The 25,688-nt window shown below is 35.6% G+C and overlaps 1 pseudogene; it reads right to left on the bottom strand.

Annotated features, from left to right (window-relative positions):
- LOC121013098 (forkhead box protein K2-like) overlaps window positions 1-25,688 on the bottom strand; it is a 127,957-nt pseudogene that overhangs the window by 78,570 nt on the left and 23,699 nt on the right.

Below are 25,688 nucleotides of genomic sequence, written 5' to 3'. Positions count from 1 at the left end.
TTTGTACCGATTGAGATGATCATATGATTTTTATTCTTTATTCTGCTTATGTGTTGAATTACATGTATTGATTTTTTAAATGTTATTCAATCTTGAAATCCTGCAATAAACTGTTAAGTCATGGTGAATTACCTTTTTATATAATGTTCCATTCAATTTGGTAATATTCTATTATGAATATTTGCAACTGCATTCATAAGATATTGATCTGTGGTTTTCTTTAAAAATATTTTTTAAAAAACATGCACACACACATATTTTATTATTCTGACTTGTTCTAGGATGAACTTGAGGTGGTTTGAACATATCAAGAGTGTAGCACAACTAATTACTGGCTCAGTGCTCTCTTGCCTACTTGTTGGTAGCTCAGGCCACGCATACCACTAAAACTTCAGCTTCTGGAAGATATTGGTTATTTCTGTATTCATATAGGGGTGGTTCTGTTTTCACTAAGTCCATCTAAAATACAATGTGTGCTCCCATTTTTTAGACTAAGTCCTTTGTTACATCAGGAAATATTTTCCCTATTATTTCTTTGAATATTGATTGATTCTTACCTTGCTCTCATTCTAGAATTCCTATTATACATTGTTTTCTTATATCTGGCCTCATATATATACATGAACACATATAAATATATAGATAGATATGAATATATAATATATATATATTTATCTTTTTACCCTTGTGGTCTGGGTTCTAGAAGAATTTCTCTAGTTTGTCTTTTATCTCCCAAATTCAGATATTTTGCTGTGTCTGATTTGCTGCTCAATACCTCCTCTGTGATAAATTTGACAATAAACAATTGAGGATTAAATGAATTAATATGTTAAACAACTGGACTTAATACTCATCAGCTTTGTTTTCTTAGGGCATTAGCTTTTTAGCTTTCCTGTCTTGTTCCTCAGTGTCCATTAGTTTTCATGTTTAGCATTCTTTTGTCTGTTAATTTCACTCAGCTATAAGGTATTTTTAAAACCTCCTAAGAATTATATATGTCACATAAAAGACAATAAAGATTTGAGTGCAGTGCTAAGAAAAAAAAAATCCATGAAAACTTGCTGTTTTTTTTTCCTCTTTAGATATGGGCTTATCTGGTTCATAATATTCTGGACAACAATGCTATATTACTATTGCTAACTAAAACCACTTAGTATGTGTCAGGCATTGACATTCTATGTATATTAATTTATTTAATCCTTACAATAACATGATAAAATAGTTACCATTAGTGTTCTCATTTTACAGAATATATAACTATAACTATTTATTCATATTAGTAAAAAATAATAAGTGAGTACTGGTCTTAAATTAATTGTATAGTTAATTAATATTGGGGAGTTTTTTTTAGGATCACTCTAGCTGAAATGAACTTCACTATGAGCAATGTTTTTTCCCTTCTCCATATAACACAGACCAAGCATCTTCACAGGCTTGAGGCTAAGAATCTAGAATCTAATAACAACTTGAGTGTTGGAGTTGCATGCCTTACTTTTTACTAAATTTCTTACATTGCCTTAGTTCAGGTCCTAAGCTTCTCTTGTTTGAACTATTACAATTGATTTCTGACTGAGCTCTAGGCTTCAAGTCCTTCATCTATGTCATCCTCCACATGGATGGCTAGAATTATTTTGATCATTTACTTCCTTGATTACAAAACATTATTGGCTGCTCAATAGCATTAGGTCTTATTCTCTGTTCCTAAAAACTGAATCCTAGCCTCACTTACCTCTCTACTGTTGTCTCTAATGACTAACTGAAAGCAAGTAATCCAAGGCCTTTATCCACTCATACAAATATTCTCATCATTCGTGCCTTTGCTGCTAAATGAATTTGCCAGTCTTGACTATGTGCAACCGATAAGGCTATTCTTCTGTTTATATTTGGGGAAAATCAGTTGCAATCATACTCTTACTGTCTACTATTTATTGAAGGCTTACAGTGTACCACGGTACATGCTAAGTCCTTTACATGTATCTGTTTTATAGATAAACAGAGCTGAGGTTTAGAGAAGTAGCCGCCCCAATTCAGTCAGCTAGGAGTTGAACTTAAGGGCATTCTAACTGCAAGCCTGAGTTCTTAGTCAGGACTTCTAGTGCTTTTTGCTTATTCCCTTCATTGAACAAGAAGGATAGAACTAACACTTCAAACCTGACATATGTACCCTGTTTTGGAAGTAATAAGATAAATTGCATCTGGGAAGCTCTGTCAGGAGGAATTTGAAGTTGTTACCGTCCCTTAGTTTGTAGGTAATTGTGAGGTCTCTTGAGTCTAGAGCTTGGCAGTATGTTTGCCAGTACTGATACGCACAAGGTAGAGTATTTTCCCTTCTCCTTTGGTTAAAGGTCAGTTCACTTTTTTCATGTTTACTTTTCATTTGCTGATAAAGGAGAAGAATAAGAGGATAATAGATGTGATCCTTTAATCATGTTTCTTAATATTATGGGTTGACATAAAAACATGGCTTGCTTTATCTAGACAGATGCAGTTTTATAAAATAGTCATGAATGGGCTTTTTGTTTGACTTTCAGAATAATTATGCACATAGCAAGTATATTTTCTGGGAAGTGCATCTTGACTTCCTTCCAGTGGATTTCTTTAGGCATTCATGGTTGTCACTTCCTGATCAGTGTGGGACAAGGTGAAATACATTTAACTGTATTTTGCTTTAAAGCAGAATATTTAAGGGATAAAGTAGTTGCTAGAAATTAGAGCTGTGGTTGCTTGCAATAATTAACTCAAGCCTTGTGAACGCTATTTTTAAAATTTGTAGCTCATCCTTCCTATTTTTTTTTCAAATATTAAGAAATAGGGATTTCTTATGTACTGAGCTTAAACCCTGTAGTGGGTAAAGGAATTAATTTATTTAGCGTGTCCATAATGACACTAAATTAATAATTCAGGGTAGTTAAAAACTCAGCAGATGCTGGATTGACCCAAGGAAGGGTTTCGATCTAGTGAATTGTTTGGCATGACTAGTCTATCATTAAATAACAATCACTGAAAGCTTGAAAAGGCACATAACAAGCAAAGGAAAGTTTGTGTATTAGAATGATAATATAAAATACTTGAATTAATATGCATTTTATATTTTATATAGTAATTATGTGGTGATAAATAGCTTAATATTTTACTATGCATGAACTATCTACATTTTACATTTTTATACAGTGGTTACGTAGTATCACTCTACTGTGAACAGTTTGTATTATTTTAAGTCATTATCCAAGAAGATAACACAAAGCTGGTTCATTTTCTTTTAAATTCCTATACAGAGGGGCACCTGGGTGGCTCAGTCAGTTGAATGTCCGATTCTTGGTTTCGGCTCAGGTCATGATCTCACAGTTCGTGGGTTCAAGCCCCATATCAGGCTCTGTGCTGACAGCGAGGAGCCTTCTTGGGATTATCTCTCTTCCCCTCTCTCCATGTGCTTACTCCCTTTCAGAAATAAATAAATAAAAAGAATAAAATAAATTCTTATATAGAATGAACTTCCACTATAGATTTTGTTTCTGTAATACAAACTTGAAAATGTCACTTTTCAAATCATAGACGTATTGAAAGTGTTTGAGATCTTTGGGCCCACATAAAGAATTTGTGTTAATAATTTTGTTATTAGCCATCTGAAGCTATAATACTGAGTCCCTGCTACCCTTCAACTATTCAATGTGGATAAGCTTAATGCATGAAAGGAATAGTAATATTTCAAATTGTATACAAAATTATCAAGCCTTGTATCTTTGGTGTGTGGTGAGTAAGGAGAAGTGGAAATTTCATTAGTCTTATTAGGGTAGTTGTACATCATGGGGTGTGGATCAACCCTTGCAAGTTATAGGAAAAGTGGCATAACATTTGCGATTGATTCATATGCCACCTATAAATCTCAAATAGGAATAGCTCAGGAATTAAGATTAACTAACATTTATCAGTGGCTAATTATATACCAAGCACAGTTCTATGTGTTTAAGGTATATTCAATCATTACTCTTAACACTTTTTTGAAATAGATACTGGTATTAATTAGATAACAATAGGCACAAGTATCTTACAAATACGGAAAACTGAGGCAAGCAGTAGTTAAGTAACTCGCTGCATAGCAAGAAAGTGATGGGGCTGGGATCAAACCCTGGCAGTTTGGCTACCTCATCAACACTCTTAATTAACTACTTTGTTAAATAAATGTCTCCCTTAGGATTTAGATTTAGATTTAGGTTTAAGTCATAGAGTAGTTGGTGTTCCTGATTTTTTCTTGGTTAAGTTGGAAATTTTCTACCAGCAAATGTCTAATTTATCTGGTATTTGTATCTTAAGGATTGTCAAGCTTTAGAATTTGTTTCTTTATCCCAGTGGTCAGTTTAATGTTGAGCTCAAGAATTGTTTCTGAAACCAGCCCTTTGTTTTTATGAAGAGACAGAGAATATTCTATGGCTTTCTTATGGTTTGCTCCTGAGTCCTCCAAGCTATCCCATCTCTCCTGCCTTTCTCCTCTGTCCATGCTCACATGTACTGGTCTAGTTTAGGGTCTCACTAGCTTCCTCAAGGATGGTCCTACCTCGAGTCTCCTTACAATGTATTTACTAGATTAACTTGAGCAATGTTCTGATCACAAAACTTATCAATGTCTCTCCATTTCTTATTATATACAACCCAAACTCCTGTATCTGAGAGTCAGACCTTGGTGGTCTGTATCTAACTACCTTTCTAGTCTTGCCAAAAATTTCATAATAATCATGGAAGGTAACATTTATTGAGCATTTACTCTCTTTTCAGCACAGTGCTTGTTTCTGGTCACATAAAGATAAATATAACATAAAACAACACACTTTATGCCTTTGTGAGCACCACAGGGATATAATTGACACATAACATTGTGTAACTCACTGCTCCTGTTATATGCCATTTTTAAATTTTTTTGTTTTTATTTATTTTTTTACTCCATGGTCTTATTGTCATTCTGCCCTCCTTGAAAGTTTCTTTCCAGTTCTCTTCTGCATCTCAGTCTGTTGAATAATGATCAGCCTGCTAGGCTGGGGATATAATTGATCTCTCTCACCACAGAACCAAAATGTTCCTTTTTGGTAAACTCACATAGTGCTATAACCCTGTATTCTGGTTATGCAAATGATATCTCTCTACTGTATCTTAAGGACATCTTGAATTTTGAGATTTATTCCTCAAAGTGCCTAGCAAAAGTTGGTGATCAATTAATAGTTTCTATAAATTAATGTTCTTAGATGATTACTGTCCATTCTCATCAGAAAGATACAAGAATGGGTTCAAACTCCCTACTCTATTTGGAAGTTTCAGGATTTAAAGAATCGTCATTAGCAGTTTTTTATATCATACTAATGATTTATTTGGATCTTCAGGCATCAAGCTGAGCTTTATCAAGTGCGCTTTATTTTTAAGCAGTAAAAGCTTCTAATTATGTCGCATAATAAAGACAAATCTGGGAGAAGCTAAAACAGACTCTCCAGCAAAGGGTTGTGTGGGGCATGGAGGACAGAAGCGTCTACCACATTTTATCACAACCTTCCTCATTCTCTTGTGGTTTGACTTTTCTGGTGATGTCTAAACTTAAACAGAAAAGGAAACCCTACCTTGGAGGGATGACTTGGAATAGAAAACAAGGCCCACGGCTTTCCTGTTGGGCTGGTGGCTTTGACCTTGGCCACATGTGCATTTGCTTGGAACTCCTCCTAACATAGGTGTCATGTAAATATGAGTTATTATCAGCATGCTTTCTTTCGGTTTCCTTGAACAAAACACTCTCTCTCATGACATGCTGTGCATGTACTTGGAATGAATGGGAGTTTTTGAATTTTAGATTTAGGAAGCAGAAAATGTGACTGAAATTCATGTCTTTTTTCTGCCTTTAATCTAGGGATGCAGGATTGGGCCAATATATGAAGGGAATAAAACGTAGGAGAAACTTCCTATTTAGCCATGAAATAACCAGGGATATGAGGTTGAGCTTATAGGCTCTAATTGAATGTGTTATTTTTCAGTTTTATGAAAGCTGGCCTATGGTATTACTATGCAGCTGTTTGCCAGCTGTTTCTTTTCAATTGTAATTCTTGTGAGCTCTTCTTTAAATATATATATCACTTGAGATCCTGAAGGATGAGATAATATTGTAGGTTTAAGGTAGTGGTTGTGGGATTGTGTTTGTTTCTAGATTTTTAGTTTGGTTCAACATGTTTAAAATATTTTCTTTTAATTGCTATTATGAGTATGTTTGTTTAAGCCTTTCCAGGATGGCCTCTAGTGAAGGAAAATATTGAAAGAATAAATGGGCTAATTAAAACCGTAATCTCACCTCTCTCATCTGCCCCTCACTATTCTGCCTAACTTGTATGGTTCCCTCAGTTTCCCATTTAGCACTGAACTTGGAAATTTGAACCATGAAAGAGGAGTCATTTATATGCCTACAAGTTAACAAATAATAATAAACATTGTGTTCCTGGAACAGCAGCTTTCGGTCATTTCATGCCTTCACTGGCCTGTTGGCAGAGTTTCACTAATGGGAGAAAATCCTTCAGTTTGTCACATTGAATTATGGTCTGGGCACAGATAGATCAAGGAATTGTAAACCAAAGACACATGGACAGTATGTCCGTATTACTATTCAGGATTCACAAGCTGTGGAGTTTAAACAGAATGGAGTGTGTCTATGTTATTTTTATCATTAGAAAATTGAGGTTAAGTTATAATAATAACTAATACTTATAACTTTTATCATACGCTATTCAAGTTTTCTACATGTGTTCACTTATTAATCCCCTTGCTAGTTAGGTATTATTATATCCTTGTTTTATAGACAGAGAAACTGAGACAGAGCAATGTTAAGAAACTTGTACATGATTATACAACCTGGATTTGAATGCAGGCAGCCTAGCTCTTTGCCCTATCTATACTAAACTATCTTGAGTTGTTGCAAGGAGTAAATAATTACATGGATTCATGATTTCAGAATTAGTCTATGGAAAGTGCCTCTGTAATTCCTGTGTTTGGTATGTTTGACCTCCTCCACACTGGTTAAGCACTTTTTCATGATTCCTGAGGAGCACTAATGTGAAGTAACAAAGCTTCTATCTAGAGGATAAGTTAAGTCCAGATGAGAAATCACATGAGGCATATAAAGGCATATCAGGGTATACCAGGTGATGTCAACCAAGTACGGGGTATGTTGAGCTGAGATTCCTACATCAGGTTCCAGTAGTTCAAACTTTTCATAGGAACCTCCTTTTCTGAAACCAAGTATAAAACTCTCATACATTCTCATGTGATTTATGCTAAATTTCAGAGCATGCAAAAGCTCTATCACCCTGAGATTTCCTTAAATTAACTAGATCAAACTGCTGAGCCCACCATATGGGCTTCTGAAAAATACTTTTGCTTGTTTGCTTTTGGATGGGTGGATGGATGAGTAGATAAGTGAAAGAAAAAAAAGAGCTTAAGTTCATAAAGTTTCAACTTGCAATCGTTCATTGTGGCTACCAGGAATTAATGGCAATCATTAGATGATTTGCTCTTCTTTCAAAGCTTTGTCCCCTCTTAATCCTTAATAAACAGGTAAGGAAAAGGAGCTGTAGCAAGAGGTCATGCTGTCTCAGTAGTTTTCTTTTTTCTTCTTGACCATGATTATCACAAAATGGGGGATAATTTAATCTCCATATTATTTTTGGTTGTGGGCCAAGAATATAAAGAGGAAAAGAAAATACAACCAACAACCACAAACATACAGAAAGTAAAACAAAGTTACTGAGTTAGAAAGTGAGACCCATGTAATGATGGCTTAATATATTAATACCATTAAATACTTTGCAAATCAACACTTGTAATTGAATGCAGATCTATAATTTATACATTTAGGATGTATACATTCTACCCTTATCTTCAGAACATTGGTTTTCTTTGATTTAATGTATTCTTGCCTACTAATTGGCAGAAAATGGCCAGCTTTCACAATAGGTTTAAATAGTCAAAACAAGGAACTGAGTAAATGAGGTGACAGCTAATATGTGCTTTACATATAGTAGACATACAAAAAATAATTGAGGAAATGTAGATAGACACGAACAGATAGAGATAAACAGATGAAATAATGGTGCCAAGCTCTGAGCTCTACTTGGAGGTAATGGGGTTCAGCCCTCTGGGAAGGTAGAAAGAACAAGTAAAATGGCATGGCCAGCCATTGCTAGGAGAGGTTGTTTGAATGTAGGCTGAGATTCCAATGATATGGGTAATACTTAAGGATTCAGAGGTTAACAGAAGCAGTCCTTTCAAAAGTGGCACATATTCCTCCTTTGGTGAGGAGAGGATGGTTAGTGTTTAATAAGTGGGTGAGAAGTGTTATTTAACAGATCAGGTGTTTTGCTATAAGATCAAGAAATGGTCAAGGCAAAAGAACTGGCCTAGGCAGACCAGTCAGTATATAGGGCCTGCCCTCAAGAGGTGAATGGAACTAAATTGCAGAAAACCATTTTAATACAATGATTCAGGGCTTTTCGCTAGGCTCACTCTCCAATTTTCTTCACTTTATCTTAAAAAAGATCCAATGATGAGCTTTCACAGAATCCACAAAGCCATAAATGTCATATGCAAAAGAATAAATGTAAAGTTTTGCATTGAGCTTAAGAGACTACTTAAGTGGATGATGGGAAGCGAGAACAAGCTCAGTAGCACATTGTGTGAGAAAAAAATAAAAAAAAAAAATAAAATGAAGCATTGCATTAGGACTTTTAAAATTTAAGCTTGACTCTGCCACAAATTACACTGTGTGACTTGTCACAAATCTTTTAGATTCTTAACTTCCTTATCTGAGAAAGAGGGTGTTGGGATAATATCATCTCTGAAGTTCTATCTGGACATAATTTTATAGTTCTGTAGTTTAGAGGTTTTTTACTAAGTACAAATTCAACATGAGGCAGTGCTGTGACATATGATGCCCCAAATCTAATTAATTAAAGGAAATACAGAGACTTGATAATTTCATGGTCTTCAAAATTAGTCACTTCATTTGACCGACAATCAAGTTCTGTCTGCCATATATTTGGAAGGATATTGAAAAATTAATAGCACATCTGCAGGAGGGTGACTGAAGTGTTTATGATTCTGGAAACAATATTCTAGAAGAAATGTAAGATGAACTAGGGTTCATCATCCTAGGCCATAGAAGGAGGAGTTACCAGCAACTTTCTTCTAGTATCTCTTCTTGAAGCTCTACAGGGAACGTTATAGAAACCTATTACTAAAGGCTACATAAAAATAAATAAAAAGAAGAACTTGCTAGTAATTAAAGTTCACTAGTAATAAACTGGATTGCTTTGTGATAAAGCTATGTCCCTGACAAAGATATTGTTCTGGGAAGAGTCGAACACCCATCTGTGGGTGGAAAGCTGGATCTGATGACCTGAAGGGTCCCAGGCACTCAAAGCTGCTTTCATTCTATGATTTTCTGAGTGCTAATGTTGGTTTTGAAATTACTATAAAAACAAATTCATGTGCTAGTGTTAGGTATGACTAATTTTTATGGCAAACTAGCTATTTTTTGGTTAATCAGAAATAAAGGGAATAATGAGAAATAAAATAAAAAGTTATTAACACTCAGACAAGTCCATTCAGTTTCAAAGAGGAGATGTAGAAACTGCAACATAGTCTAGAGGTTCATTCTCACCAGCTCCTCTGCCCCCTCAGCCTTCGCATGTGTTTCCCTCAGCAGACCTCTTTTCCCATCCAGTCCCGCCTTGGCATCTGCTTCTTGGAGAGCCTAAACTACCCAGTAATAAATGTGAGTAAGTATCAGCTGTTTTACTTTGTTAGCTATTTTACTCTTTCCTCTATGGCTCTAACTTTTCTCCTGTGAATAGTTATTTTTTCTGTTGGTGGATATAGGATTAAAGTGAGTTGGAATGTTCTGTGCTCTTTTCTAATGGAAAAATAGAAATGATCTTCCTGTTATAAAATAATTCATTATTTTAGGAGGACAGTAATGATTTAAAACTGAAGAATTTTAAGAAAAAATGAGTATCTTAAGTGGAAGTATTTAATACCATTTAATATATTTTTTACGTTTATTCATTTGTTTTGAGAGAGAGTGCAAGTGAACGGGGGAGAAGCAGAGGCAGAGAGGGAAAAAATCCCAGGCAGGCTCCACGCTGTCAGCATAGACCCTGATGCGTGGCTTGATCCCACAACCCTGAGCCGATATATAGCGTCGGATGCTTAACCAACTGAGCTACCCAGGCACCCCTACCATTTGATATTAAACCTCACATCTAAATGGACTAGTAAAATCTATATTGGTGTATACAAGGTCACTATTAATTTGTAGACATGACTTCAAGGAGGAACAGCAGGAAGGAAGTGAAGAAAGTCAGACACTTGACCAGGCCAAAATCTCTCCACTGTCTGGTTTTGGTGTCAGCTCGTCTTCTGTCTCTTGTGCTGGCATTTCCAGCCAGTACATCCTGGATGACCCAAAGCCAGGCATTTCCTGCAAGGTAGCAGGAGGGACAGGAAACACCATGTGCTTCCTGGTTTTGAAGGTGGCACAAGGCTGTGGGCAGCCAATAAAACAAACGCCCGAAGTGGGAGGAATTTGGTGACCCTGTCAACAGAGTTTTTCTTTTCAGGAGAATGATACAATCACTTGTAAAATTTGAGCGTGGACTCAACTAATAACTGGTGGGAACACACTTACTGCAGAATTTTTACTTTCAGCGACTCCAATTTAATAAGGTATAGAGGACAAATGCCCACTCATTCAAGGGAGAGAAACAAAGACACACTCAATTTCAGTAGCCTCAGAGCTTGGCAGCGCCCTCAGTAGCGATAAGCCAACAGTTTTTGCCCTCAAGTTGAGGTAAGGCCATTCCAGAATCACTTCACCAAAGGGGTGGCTGGGTGGCTCATCCAGTTAAGCGCCTGACTCTTGATTTTGGCTCAGGGCATGATCTCACAGTCTCGTGAATTCAAGCCCCGTGTCAGGCTCTGTGCTGACAGCCCAGAGCCTGCTTGAGATTCTCTTTCTCCCTCCCTGACCCTTCCCCACTCACACACTCTCTCTCTCAAAATATATAAATAAACTTAAAAAAAAAAGAATCATTTCACTGAGGACAGTCTTGAGGAGAATTGAGGAGCAAAGACATAACAAGAAGTAGAGTGAGCCTATAGGGAAAAAATGTTTTTACATTGTTTAAATGTGTCTCTCTTAGGGGAAGGGAAGAGGACCACGATTTGTGTGGCCTCTCTCCTGGTGTTGGTGGTGCCTGGTGAGGTTAGGACAACACTAAGTTTTTGAAAATGGAAGGAGCTTTTATTCCCGAGATGCCATGTAAGATAATGACCAAAAGCAAGGTTGGGATCAGCATTGATACGAATTATAGTTCTATCACCCACTAGTTGTGTCACCTTGCAAAGCTGTTTAATATTCCTGAACTTAACTTCCTCATGAGTTAAATGGGCTAAGTAATAGCACCTATCACAGAAGATTTTTGTGAGGGTTACCTGAGATGTGTGGCATGGACAGTGTTTAGTAGAGTGCATGGAATATTTTATGGGAGCCCAGATTCAAAAGTGACTAACTGGAGGAGTTACTGAGGCCTCTCAGCACAATCTTGCTTGCAAAAATGGGCACGCATGGCTTTTAACCAGTTTTGTTAAAAATTAGTAATTCATGATGGTTTTATCAAAATACATGACTGGTACAATCAGCTTTTATCACACAATGCAGCTTATATTTGAATTACAGTTACCACCTGCTAAACAAGTTCTATGATTTAGAAACAGGTAACCAAGTATTTTTACAATGAATAATTTCAAAATGAATAAATCCACCCATTTATTCAACAAACATTTATTTTAAATAGTGATATGTGCTATAAAAAATAAAAGAGGGTGATGTGATAGTGAGTGGGATGTGTGCATGTAGGAGAGGTAGTGCTCTCTGATTTATGTCGGGAGCTAGTCCTAAAGTCTAAATTCCAAAACTGCTTGAAAACTGCAACTTCTATAAAGTATGTCTGACTTAAAAATTGCCAGGTGTGTATAACATTCTAATTTAAATTCAACATTTCCTTGTGGAGAGTTAAATTTTGTTTGTTTTAGGGTTCGTGGACTTTTCCTGGTATTTTATTTTCATTCTATTTGAAAATGAAATTGGGGAAGAAAGGTTCTTTTCAGTAATTGAAGGTAAATCCTTAAGCATAGATTTGTCTCTGTTTGGCTAATGTTTCACTGACCCCTACAACACTGGCATTTCTAGAATGCCAACTAAGTGATTATTCTTAACTCTCCCCAGTTGATTTTCGTTGGCATTATCAGAAGCTGTCAAGAACTCTTTCGATGGTTATAGTTTTTTGTGTTTGTATAGTAGTTAATTTGCAATCATACATTGCTTTGTTGAACATTTGAAGTTGACTTGTTGATGACATTCTTTTCTATAATGCATTTCCCAGATAAAGTAGAATACATGCTTGAATTCTCAGGTTCATACATTAATTTAAGAAGAATTTATCAAGTGCCTGTTATGTGCCAAATGTTTGTGATATTAGGTTGAATCCTATGCAGTTATTGATATTCCATGCTTTTTAGCCTAAAAAATTTAAAAAAATTGATTTGGCTCAACTTATTCAGAAACAAGTTCTCCTTTAAAGAGATTTCAACTGAATATAAAGTTTTAGATATATAAATAAATGAATACCTTTCAAAGTTGTATTTACATCTAATTAGAAAATTTGTGACTATGGAAATTTAAAATTCTATAAGTCAGGAATATTTCTGTATAATGAAATTGTATCACTGATACAGGCTCTCATTTAGAGAAATTTGTTTTTTATATTAATCGTCTCAGAGTAACAAATGCTTTCTTAAACTCTATGCTGTAACATAAGGAATTACTTATTTGGGCATTTTGTTGTGATTTTAAATGATAATTTTGAATCAGAAGTAAAATGAGGAGTTAAATAGTAAGCTGTGGTTTGTTTCCGCTTGCAATGAATAATTAATCTTTAACTTCTGCTATCCCTACCTACCTTCTTTCTAAAACACAAATAATTTCTCTTACCAGAAACATAGATTTTAAAGCAATCACAATATACACTGACATGGAACAGGAAATTAGAACGGTGCCAGAATGGGGAGAGACATGTATGTACTTGAATTCAGAGCTTTTTTTTTTTTCTCTTCTGATTGAATGCCTGATAAAAGCAGTGACATACGGATTCTTTTTTATTCAAAGCCTGATTGTGGTTATGACTCCTGGCAGATATGTTCACCACTACAAAAGTCCACAAAGGCCTTTGAATTGTTGACCCTATTTAACAATCTGAAAAGAGTTCATTGTTCTTGGTCCCTTGGGGATAAGGGGAGGCAGGGTAGAAGAGTGGAAGGGGGTTAAAAGGGAAAGCAAGAAGAGGGGTATGAATATTATAAAATATTGTTATTTTAAACCTGAAAGTTTTATTTTAGTTTACACTTAGGCATTGTTATATAATGGAGGGAACACAGAATTAAGACATGTTGTTTCAGGCTGCTAAACCCAGACCTCCTTCCTCATTCCAAGCTTACCTGCCTCTGTACCCACCCCCCCAACCCCACCCCCACCCCCACCCGTTCTCTCACTGCACAGAGGTGATAGGACCAAGCCTCCTACCAAGCTCAGAATCCCATCTCCTTCTTCTGGTCTCTTTACTATCCTTTTCTTCTGTATCTTCACCTTCTCTCTTTCTAATGGATCCTTCCTATCAACATTTAAATATATACAGATCTTTTCATTTAAAAAAGGTTCTTCATTCCCTTCAGTACCATGTAACTCTCTCTATCTTTACCAGCACACAGAAAATAGCACAGAAGGGAAACAGTTGTCTTGCTCAATGACCCCGTTTCCTTAGCTTACATTTAGTAATTAACCTTCTGAAAGGGTAAACTAAGGTCATCAGTCACTTCTCTGATGATAAGTCCAGCACATATTATTAAGATTTCATATCACGTGACCTCATATTAAAGAATAATATAGCTGATTATTCCATCCTAGTGGGAACCTCTGCTACTTTGCTTTCCATGATTCTGGGTCCCCTTAGATTTTTGGCTAGCTCTCTAGTTTCCCCTTCTTCTTCTCCTTTACCAGAAAATCCTTACCCATTTAATTGTAAACATTGAACTCCTTCAAGCTTTAATCTTAGCCCTTTTCTCCTTTCCCAAGACCAACCTTATTCAATAGTTTCCCGGTCTCAGGGACTCCTTATGTAAAAATTACTATATCTACAGCTACTGTTATGTTATCATGATCAATAAGTTGTAGATATGATCAATCAATAATAATGTTAATGCTCTTTTGAGGAGAGAATGATAATTTTCTACAGATATGTTTATTTTGGCCAACTTATCAGCATACTCATTGTGTGTGGCTCCCTTTCTCACTAAAAATATCAACTTGAAATAAAAATTTTAGTTTTTTTGTTTTCTTTTTTTAAAGCTTCTACTTGATTTTTTAAAACTCTCCAAGAAGACCTAAAAGATTTGCCACAAATGTCTGCTAAACAAAATGCTAATGAGATGTGACATGATGCATGCTATAAGGCAAGAATGTTCTTCCCCTATTTATATGACTAAAATTAGTTTTTAGTTTACCTTAATTGAAGAAAGAAATGGTAATTAACCTTGGCTTACCTTTAAAAATCAATTTCTTTATTTTATTTTCATAAATTTTTAAAACTCATAAGTCAAACAATAAGTTCAATGAAATAGAAGCCAAAATGAGGTTTACTTTTTAATATTTATATTTATTTATTTATTTATTTATTTATTTATTTAGTTAGTTAGTTAGTTATTTAATTTTGAGGTTTAGTTTTTTAAAGGTAGATTTGATCATTTAGATTTAAATCAAGTTTGTAACTTGATTTTTGGTTTGTTTCAAGTTTCTATTTAAATTCTAATTAGGTAACATACAGTGTAATATTGATTTCAGGAGTAGAATTTAATGATTCATCACTTACATATAACACCCAGTGCTCATCCCAACAAGTGCCCTCCTTAATACCCATCACGCATTTAACCCATCCTCCTGCCTACCTCCTTTCCAGCAACCCTCAGTTTGCTCTCTATAGTTAAGAATAACTTGCTTTTCATTGTTAGTTACAATACGAAGATTTATTTTCAGTGCTGAGTAGTAAACATCCTAAAATCATAAGCCAAAGCAATGTAAATAAAAATACAGTTTAGGATACATAAAAGCCAATGTTTTTTACACAAGACTTTGACAAAATAGTTTCTTACTGAGTGACATGATTAGGCTTAAATATAGGCCTAGCAGTTGCAAATTATTGTGCAGATAATGTTCGTTCCTCCATCTGTTTTATAGGCCTATATTTGGCAAAAACTTGTTTGAACCAGCAAGAATGAGATGTACATATATAATATGAAAACTGTGCTTGTTTTTTGCTCAAAAATATATAATTCTGGGTCAAACATATGAGGTAAGCATACATGTATTTCATTTTCAACTGTAAACAGAAAACTACTGTCCTAGTTTTTGATGCTGGTTAAATGAGAAACACTCATAAATGAAGGAAGTTGAAACCACAGCAAAGTACTCACTATTTCCCTGTAAGCGGCAGGATACTCTGCTTTTACAGAAATCCAGAACTTATCTAAGGGCAGAGCACTAATTGGCATCTTGAGTTTATGTAAGCAAACTTCAGCTCAAAGTTATTCATCGTCTCTCAAAGTCAAGTTCCCATTCTGAAAGGAAATCTAGAGAAAAGATCTCTCACAGGCATACACTTGGATTGAAAGGGAAAATACTTCCAGTGTTATTCTTAAGTTCTCTGGGTGGTTTCCAATATGGCTCAAGACTTGTCATATGCCCCCTCCCTCTCAAACCCAAGTTGCAGTTAAAATATTTCAGAATTTCCTGTTGCAATACATTTTTTCTAAAGATATGTTTTCTTTTAAATTCAGGAATCTTGTCACATGAAGTGAAAAAATGTTCCTGGATCTTACAAAGACTTGTTCAACCGGATAATGTGATGAAAAATGTTTGCTAGGTAGACTAGTTTCTAGAGCCATTCTTCATCTTCAAAACATCCAACAAAATCTGGCCTAATAATATGTGGAAAGTGCCTATAATTTCCTTTCGGCTCAAACACCCTGTTGAGAACTGTCCCCCTGTTAAACCACTGGTTTTCTGTACGTAGAGGTATAGGTGCTCCCTTTCTAGATTTTCATACTGTTTTAAATCTGTCTTTGGTGAACCGGTCTTTGTTTCATAATAATTTTTATAGTATCATCCCGACATTTTTAAATTTCATATTCAAGAGGTTTTGACACCAGTAGCTCTCTGAAAAAGTAAATCAGTGTATTGTGATGTCAGTGAGAATGTGAACTTTTGGGGGGCACCATCAACACAGTTACCAATGCAGTTCTTACAAAATAGAACTTCTGTTCTCAGAGATGAACATGAACATCAAATGTATCTTGTTCTTTACTTGTTTTGAATAACATTTTGTAGTAGAAAAAACTTTTTAAAATTTCACTGTCATTTAGAAATCTTATGAATTCTACAGTGTGACATTTATTGGGAAAATTTGTTTATTCATCACTCTGGAGAGAAGCTGTTTATTTCCAATTTATTACACAAAACCTCTTTAGGGTCATGTGACTTATCATCAATATGTTAACATATCATACTGGTTGAGAGTGGAACTTTTTCAGTTGTTGTACAGAATCTCACCCTCACATTTTACTAACTATAATTTTTCCCACTATCATTAAGTTCTCTGAACATTATTAAGTTCTCTTAAACTATGCAATATTTTTCCTAGATTATAAATTATGCTCCTAATAACTCCTAAATAAGTTGCTTTCTGAGCCCTTTCACTGAAAGTGACTTTTTTTAAAAAACTAAAATCTTTTCTGTGTGTTTGAGATTCAAATTGCTTTTTAAGATAATTAGCATCTTTCTTGTCAAATGGCTGTATTTTGTAGAAGTCTTTCCAGTTTTGCTAGAGTTATTGCTGACTTTTTGTTGTTTGCCCCAGACTGTGCACAATGTATAGGACAGCTGGGATATAAAACTCATTCAGTAGCTTTTGTTATAACGGTGAACTTCCTTTGGGTCCCTTGCTGAACTAGTGCAGTGAATTGACTCAGAAGATTGCAATTCTTCATCACTAAAATCATCAAAACTATCCATAGACCTAAGCCTAGATCCTCTATTTCCATCTTATTTCTGTCCTCATCTTCAGAAATCACCATACTTGACCTTCAGACATATTTGTGAAACACAAATGCAGATAAAGTATGCAACAAAAGGCACAGTAATAAAGTGAGAAAATCTTGAGAAATTCTAAAACCTTATGATACGATTGACCTTTAACTGATGTAATACACATTTTGCAGCATTTAGTATAAGAGCAGGTGGCAGGGAACAATTTATTATTGGTGTGTATAAATGTCTTCTTTAGAATAAAAATTTCCCTTTGATTTTCTGTTACATTAGTAAAGCTTATTTGCTTCAAGTCAGTTGGCTGAGCGTAAAGGGAGGTGGGGAAGGCAATTTGAGAGGAAGAGGTTGATATCATTCATCTACCTTCCTCTATTTTGTGCAACAGCAGCACTCATCAGACATCAAAGGCCTTCTCTACCTGGCATCAAAATGTGAGGATGGACTCATCCCCATGAACACTATCCTACTGCCTGCTGTTTTGTGCGCTGAAAGTTCTGTAATATAATTCCTAATGGGAATCCTCAGTCACGGCCCATTTATTCATGTAGCACATGAAGCTCAAAAGCTGATGTTTAATATTTTTTCAATCATTGTTTCACATAGTAGCCCTGGTGATATTTAACAGATCGTAGGATTCTGCAGAACTTCTATTGCGAAAGCCTGCTGAGATACTCTCACCTTCTCTCAGGGCTTTACTTATCTTCCTACAAATGTAAGCCTCCTCTTAGTTCTGAGCATGTGAAGTTGCTTGCTTACTGTTTCCACTTGAACGTTTCATAAGCATATCAAACTCAGTGTGCCAAAAACCAGATTCCTGGTGTGTTCCTTCTTCCTCAATTCGAAAAAGAAAATTGTGAGCCACTTCTAGTGGTGCCTGCTTCAACAAATACACCAATCAATATCCATTAATTGGACATATCAGCAACCTGGACATCATTCTTGACTCAATCTCTTTAGCCCCCATGTTTACTCAATCTCCAATTCCTGTTGACTCTACTTCCTAAATATCACTATATTGGATATTGTTCTTATTCTCTATCCTCATCACCCATTGTCAAACTAGTCCCCGTTTTTTACGCTGAATTTCTAGAAGTGGGCTCCCTTATCTACTATTTATCAGTCCAATGTATTCTCCATTATGTTGCCAATTGGGTGATTTTTAAAATGCAATCTTATCATGCCTCTTCTTGCTTGAGATTCTTTAATAACTATCAGGTCATTGCTCTTAAAATAAAGGCCAGAATCCCTAATAAGGCATACTGTGATGTGTGTGATCTGGCCCCTGCTGACCTCACAAGCCTCACCTCTGACATCTCTCTTTTCCTCACTGCATTCCATTCATGCAGATCCTTAAATCCCCTGTTCTGTGTCTCCTTCTAATCTCTGCACTGTGGCTCATGCCAACTCGCCTCTGCCCATATACCTCCCACTCCCACCCCCACTTGATCTCACTCCTACCCTCTTTTAGATCTAGGTTGAAATGTTCTTTCCCCAGAGAAGCTAGAAGTTTCTTAGTACTGTGTACTTCTGAATAATTTCACTTACCACAATTCTAATTATACAATTAATTGCACACTTTGTTGGTTATTATCTATCCCCAAAGCAACTCCGAGTGCTCCTGGAAGGCAGAGGATATATTTGTTGTGTTTACTACCTTATCTCCATCATTAACACATGCAAAAACAATTGGTGGGATAAATAAGATTTCGAATGAATGCTTAAATTCACTATTTTGCTTCTTTCATGCTATAGTTCTCAACTAAAGGAATAGAATTACCATAATCATTACATAAAAGAAACCTAAATTTCTTTTTTTTTTAATTTTATTTATTTTGAGAGAGAGAGAGAGAGAGAGCGAGAGAGAGAGCAAGCTAGAGAGTGTGCACGTGAGTGGGGGAGGGGCAGAGAGAGGGAGAGAGAGAATTCCAAGAGAGATGCTGGGCTCAATCCCAAAAACTGAGATCATGACCTGAGCTGAAATCAGGAGTTGAACATTCGATGGACTGAGCCACTCCAGCACCCCTAAATTCAGTCTTTTTAAATTAATTAGACTTTTGACAGTAAACAAATTAGCTTTTAATATTTGAAACTTTAAAGAAAAAGTCTACCCCACCATCACATTTGTGTTATAAGTCTTATGTGATAAAATAAAACTTCAATATACAGCCAAGTGACAAACAACATGAAATTTTAAGTTATAAAAATAATTATCTGTGGCTTGAATTTATTAGCATGAAAAATCATCCTATTTATTTGTAAGAGCAAAAACAAATAATGATTTGAGATTAGCTTTGCAGCTGCCGAGTATTTTGTACCCATTAATTATTGCACGGCACAATTTAAAAATGTACAAAGAAAATACAAAGATCATTTTATAGTTTTATTTTTCTTACTATTATTTAGAAGATGACATTTTGAAATCAGTATTGCCTATGAAGAAAAATGTCTAAATATATGGTTTTAATAAATTTGCATGCCAAAATTAATATTTATTCTTTTTTTGGTTTGGATATAAACCAGCATAGACATGAACTTCGCTCATTTCTCCTGGGATACAAGAACACACTATTCAGATTCAATCAGAACATCCAGATGTAAATGAACTGTTCATCCAGAGTTCACAGGATGTTCACTTTGGCTTTAGTCCTTCCAGACTGGATCCGTGTCAAGACTTTTTTAAAAAATTAATTAGTAGTTTGGCAAAATTAAAGAATATTGTTATTCCAGCTTCAGATCCTTTAGAGTGACTAGTAATCTCAAAAGAAAAGTTGTCAAGATGTGATCAATAATTATTTAAAGTATGAAGATTAATAATTAACCTCCTGATGTGGACTATAAGGATTTATTTCCCCCGCTATATTTTCGAAAAGCAGGGTAGACATTTATCAGAGAGGAATCCACAATCAAAGATAGAAAAGAACATGCCTTTTAAGGTCTTTTCTATCCCTACTTAATCTCTGCCTTTCCATATAGCACAGGTCCAGCCTAAGGCACCATTATGGCTTTTCAAGGCTGATGGGCTACTCCCTGCTGGTCACCTAGACATGGCTGGTGGCTAATTCCCTGTTGGTTGCCTAGACATGACTGCACCAGTTGTTGGGATATTAACTAGTACAACTTACTATGGTCCTAAGAAGTGTAATGCTTTGTTCTTACCAGCTCCAAGGGATGAACATATGACAACCAAAACAAACAAAACCCCACACAGTGTCAGATATGCAGATTATTCATTTAAATTACTTGTCTGATGTCACATTTTTCTGATGGCAATATGAGACCAACACATTTTTAAAGTTTAGTCTTATATTTTCCAAAATGGCAAATTGTTTTTCAGAAGTTACGAGCCACCATGATTTGAAATAGTTATAGCCTGGGGCTCTCACAGTCTTATTGTGCATTGGAGTCTTTTAACCTCTAGGAAGATAACCTGGATTTGTAGTGTCTGGAACAGAGTCTTCGACCTTGTATTTAATATGTTTGGATTTGTGCAACACATTTCCTAGAAGAATTCTTCTTACTACCCGGGCAAACCCCCAGCAGGACAAATATAAATGAATGTCGACATTTCTAGGTACATCATATTTACACAGCAGAAAATTAAAAATAAACAACAAATTCAAAACAACTGGAAGAAAAAGACACATTACATAGGAGAACAATGAATGATGGCCAACTTTCCAGGCCAGAAAACCTTGAAATAATATCTTTAAAATCAATCAGTGCAGAAAAAAAATCAATCTAGAATTCAATGTCCACCAAAAATATCCCCAAAATTGAAGGCAAAAACCAAAACCAAAACAAAACCAGAAACATTTTTCAGTAGACAAAACCTGAAAGTCTTCAGTAAATCTGCACTGCACAAAATGCTGAGAGAAGGTGTTTAGACGAAGAAAAATGATACCAGACAGAACCCCAGATCTGCAGACTGCAGTGAAGGACACCAGAAATGGTAAATATTTGGTTAAATATTAAAGACTGTTCTGGTATTTTTATTTTTAATACATATATGTTTATCTACTTTCATTTCTTCAAAAATGTACTTACTACATAAAATAAAAATAACAATGTGTTGGGCTTATTGCTTATGTAGAAGTAAAATAGGAGCACAATGCCTAGGAAAGGGAATAGATATTACACCTATAAGGTTCTTACATTGTTTGTGAAATAGGATAATTTTATTTGAGAGTAAGCTATGAAAACTTAAATATAGATATTATTATTTCTACACTGAGCAATCTATAAAAAACAATGTTCTATTCTTCTACATTGGAAAGCTAGACAAAGAGGATAAAATTATACTGAAATTAAGTAGGAAAAAGAAAATATTAAAAGTGATAGAAATCATGAGCTATATAATTAATTCTCTAAATTTTCACCAGGTTTTCCAACACAGACCACTACTCAGGAATGATGATTGCCAAGCATGAAATCCCTGTCACCCTGCTTAAATTCATTCAATGTCTCCCAATTCAAACTCTTCAGAGGAGCAGATAACACAGTATCTGGCTAGATAGCCAGAACCGCACCTTCCTTTTTTCCTAGTGATTGACCAGTACATTTTCCAAAACGTAGCAGACACTGAATTAATATTTGTTAACTGTGTGAAATAATAAATTAATAAATTAAAAATGATGGAGACCTTTTGAGGTCAGATGCTGATCATTCCCTGGGTCAGTGTCATACACATTCTGCACTTGAGTAATAGTGAAACAACTGCCATTCTGTAGCAGGCTACGTTATCTTAAATATGTCTCCTCTGCCTAGAATACTCCATACCAATTGTGGATGGCTGGACAATTTCATCTAATTCTTTACCTGTGAATTTACCTTCATTTCTTCTATAGAGCATTTCTGTGTTGCTGTAGGAAGAGAGAGCCATTCCCTCTTATCTATCCAATAGCATTTATTAGCATGTATCTTTTCCAACTCCATTGGGAGCTTCTTGATAAAAGATAGTGTCTTTTTGTTTATCCATAAAATCTAGCATTTCTGCCACATGGTAAAGGCTAAATAAATGCAAACAAACACTGACACAACTACATTAATATTTTATAACACATTACATGTGTATGAATTGTATCAATAAGAGTAATATTGGTGGGTGGATAATTTGAGATGCATTCTTAAAACACTGAGTATTGTGATTAAGCAAGTTGTCACTAGGTCCTCACCAGCCTCATTCAAATCTTTAAACAACTTCTTATCAGCAATGCCGACTTACACAAGCTACTAAACTTCTCTATACCTAAGCCCTTCATCCACAAAATTGGGATTTAAAATGAATCTACCTTATTCTGCCATTGTGAGGATTGAGATCATCTTGGGGCATGTTGAGTGAAGTCATTAGCAGGTAGCACTTAGTAGTACTTGTTCTTGTTATTATTAAGTACTGTAGTTTGGAGTCAGATATGAGCCTGACTTGTTTATCATTTATCAGTTGTGTGATTTTGGAGAAAGCAGCTGAGCTTTCTGGGTCTCAGTTTATTTATTAAATGTACAGTGGTGAAAACCTTCCATAGAGCTGCTGTGTTGTGCTTTCACTAAGATAATGCATGTGTTTGTATATAGCAAATGCTTAAAAGATGGGGATTTTAGTTATTTTGATTTCTCCAGTATCTATTGATTTCTATAGGATGAAGAAAGGAAGATGGTGGTGGTACAACACCAAGTTGGGGGGGTGGTGGGTAGCTGTAACTTCCATCATGAAAATTTTTTGTATTATAGTACATAGACACATCAGGACAAATGCATCAAAAGCTATAAGAATATTTTCCAGGGCTCAAAAGCTTCCAAGCTAGCTATTCATAATCAAATAACCAACTAATGCTAAATATTAACAAGAAAAACAAGTGATTTCAAAGAGAATCTTAGAATGTTTTTTATCTTAAATATACTTTCTAATTATTTTGTAATTATTAATATAATTACACAATAGCTAAATTTATTCCATTTTCATGAGTGAGCAATATGCTTTATGAAGCAACCCGTCTTCATTCACATATTCAGAGTATAGATATATAGCTGTATAAAGCTCTGTTCTTATACAAAATAAGTTTAATAATGACTTTAGCTTAAAAATAAGCTGAAGTTATAGGAGATTGTATAGCTCATTATATGTTGACTAACAGGGATTAACCTTATTAATATAGAATTTTGTATTTTAAGGGTAAAAATATAATCTTTGATCCTGAAAATTTAAAAAAGTATATGTGTATAAAAATGACTGGCTATATCTAGAAAAGGTATCTATTCTAAAAACTGCAGATATTTTATTTTATGAACAAGGTTAAATAGTTTTCATTCAACTAAATTACAAGGTGTTTCATACTGTTTTTATTCTATTAATGAATATAGGTATAAAGCATGTTATTGGAACTGTAAAATCTGTTGGCCTAAAATTAGCTAGCAGCCTGTCTGATTTTAACCCAGGTAAGGAGTGTACTAAATTTGTTGGCTACTGGTAGATGTAAGTTGTTTCCTAATGAATGAGTTATCTGCTGTTTTAGAGAACATATTGGCTAAAGTTTATGCAGCTATTATCAATCTGAGCATAGGTGTTGGCATTCAGTATATATTTCTTGTTTCCTAAGACTTGATCATCAAAATTTGGTAAATATTAGGTGAACATAGGACTTACATTTTCTGTGAGTGTTAAAAAAGTAAAAAAAGGATTTTCCCCCACATAAAAAATGACCTAGTGGTGGACTCAAAAGAAACAGCAAAAATATACATGAAAGGATGCAGCATATGCACTGAGGTCAACCAAGAACAATGGTCAGACTATGAAATGTGGTCTGTTCTGTTCAGACCTGGAGTGTGGTGACCCTGCTTATAAAGGTGAACCAGATGCTAAGTACCAAATGATCCTGGGGCTGGTGAAATAAAGAGAGGCATTACCCAAACAAGTTCATGAGTTCACTGGAAAAATGAGGAAGTAAAACTATTATCATGAGTGGCTGGGGTCATAGCCAGAACAGATAGAATGTGCTCCAAGACTAAGGATAAAAACATAATTGTGATGGGGTGGGAAGGAAGCCAGGCCTGAAGCCAAGGGATGAAAAAAATAAATGAGAGGAAAGGTAATAAAAGAGTTGGGTGATTGAGGAAGCTAGGTCTGTAAACAAAGGGTGTGTACCAAGCCCTTTCCTTCATGCAGTGCCCAGGGAAAGCTCTCTAGGGCTCAAATGGCCTCTAAAGGCACCACTCTCCCAGGCTAGACTGAGCTAAATGTAATTGTGCTGTTCTTTCATTTGAGTGGGTGCCTTTGTTTACTGTTCATAATTCTCAAGAGCCCAATCTTCTTGGTACCGTTCTTGAACTTTCAGTATTCTTATCAACAAGAACATGCCCTTTTCTTCTCCAGCCTCTTAGCATGGTGCCCCAATGTCTCTTGCTGGTTTGTAATCCTTGATTTACAAACAAAATACCCTTCCTAAGCACCCCTTCCTCTACCCACCAAATCAAAATGCCAAAAATACAGCATTTCTGAGTCCAAGGGATGCTACAGTTGTCATCCAAAAAATTAGGACAAGCACAGAAATTACAGCTCTTTCATTCAGAGCATAAGTCAGACATTCTTGAACTCATCCAACAAATATTTAGCAATATCCTCATATGGTTTCTGTGTTAGGTAAGCCTTTCAGGCTGTGAGTCCCTATTCTGTGACTTTTGGTTGGGAGAGAACACCAACCTTTTGATTCCCACCTCATGCCAGCTCCCCCAAGGATGTGCTGCTGGCATAGGGTGTGGCTTTACTGATTACTCACTATGTGTGATCCTGCCAATTTTCATTAACAGGAATATTTCTATCAAAAGTTAGCATTCTTGAAATGATATTTTGTGGCTCTATCACATACTTCTTTTTTCCAATCTTTGATATCAGAAGTTTAAAAAAAAATTTTTTTAATGTTTATTTTTGAGAGTGAAAGAGACAGAGTGTGAATGGGGGAGGGGCAGAGACAGGCACACACACGCGCGCACACACACACACACACACACACAGAATCTGAAGCAGGCTGCAGGCTGTCAGCACAGAACCCGACGTGGGGCTTGAACTCACAAACTGTGAGATCATGACCTGAGCCCAAGTCGAACTCTTAACCCACTGAGCCACCCAGGCGCCCCAATATCAGAAGTTTTTATAACTGACTTCTGAGCTCCTGTCCTGCATTCACTTTTGTTTCCTGGATATGAATGTGGATTCATTAGTAGATGTTAGGCAAAGGTTACCTCATAAGTCATTTCTGGGCTTTTCAAGGTGAAGTAATGCTCCCTTAACAGAGTTTTAGGGAGGAAGAATATTCTTTTCTTCTCCTTTCTTTACTTATTCAAAGAGACTCACCCTATATTTCACTATTGGTAGAGATTATTTAGTACAGCTGGACTGTCTTTCCAATGCACCAAGAATATGTGTTCATGGAAATTGGCTCTAGAGCAGTGCATCTCAGACTTGAATGTG

Source organism: Herpailurus yagouaroundi, unplaced genomic scaffold (assembly GCF_014898765.1).
Source record: "Herpailurus yagouaroundi ecotype Mexico unplaced genomic scaffold, PumYag 198, whole genome shotgun sequence".
Classification (NCBI taxonomy): domain Eukaryota; kingdom Metazoa; phylum Chordata; class Mammalia; order Carnivora; family Felidae; genus Herpailurus; species Herpailurus yagouaroundi.
The sequence above is the reverse complement of the archived record's forward strand: the minus strand, read 5'-3'. Positions and strand labels throughout refer to the sequence as shown.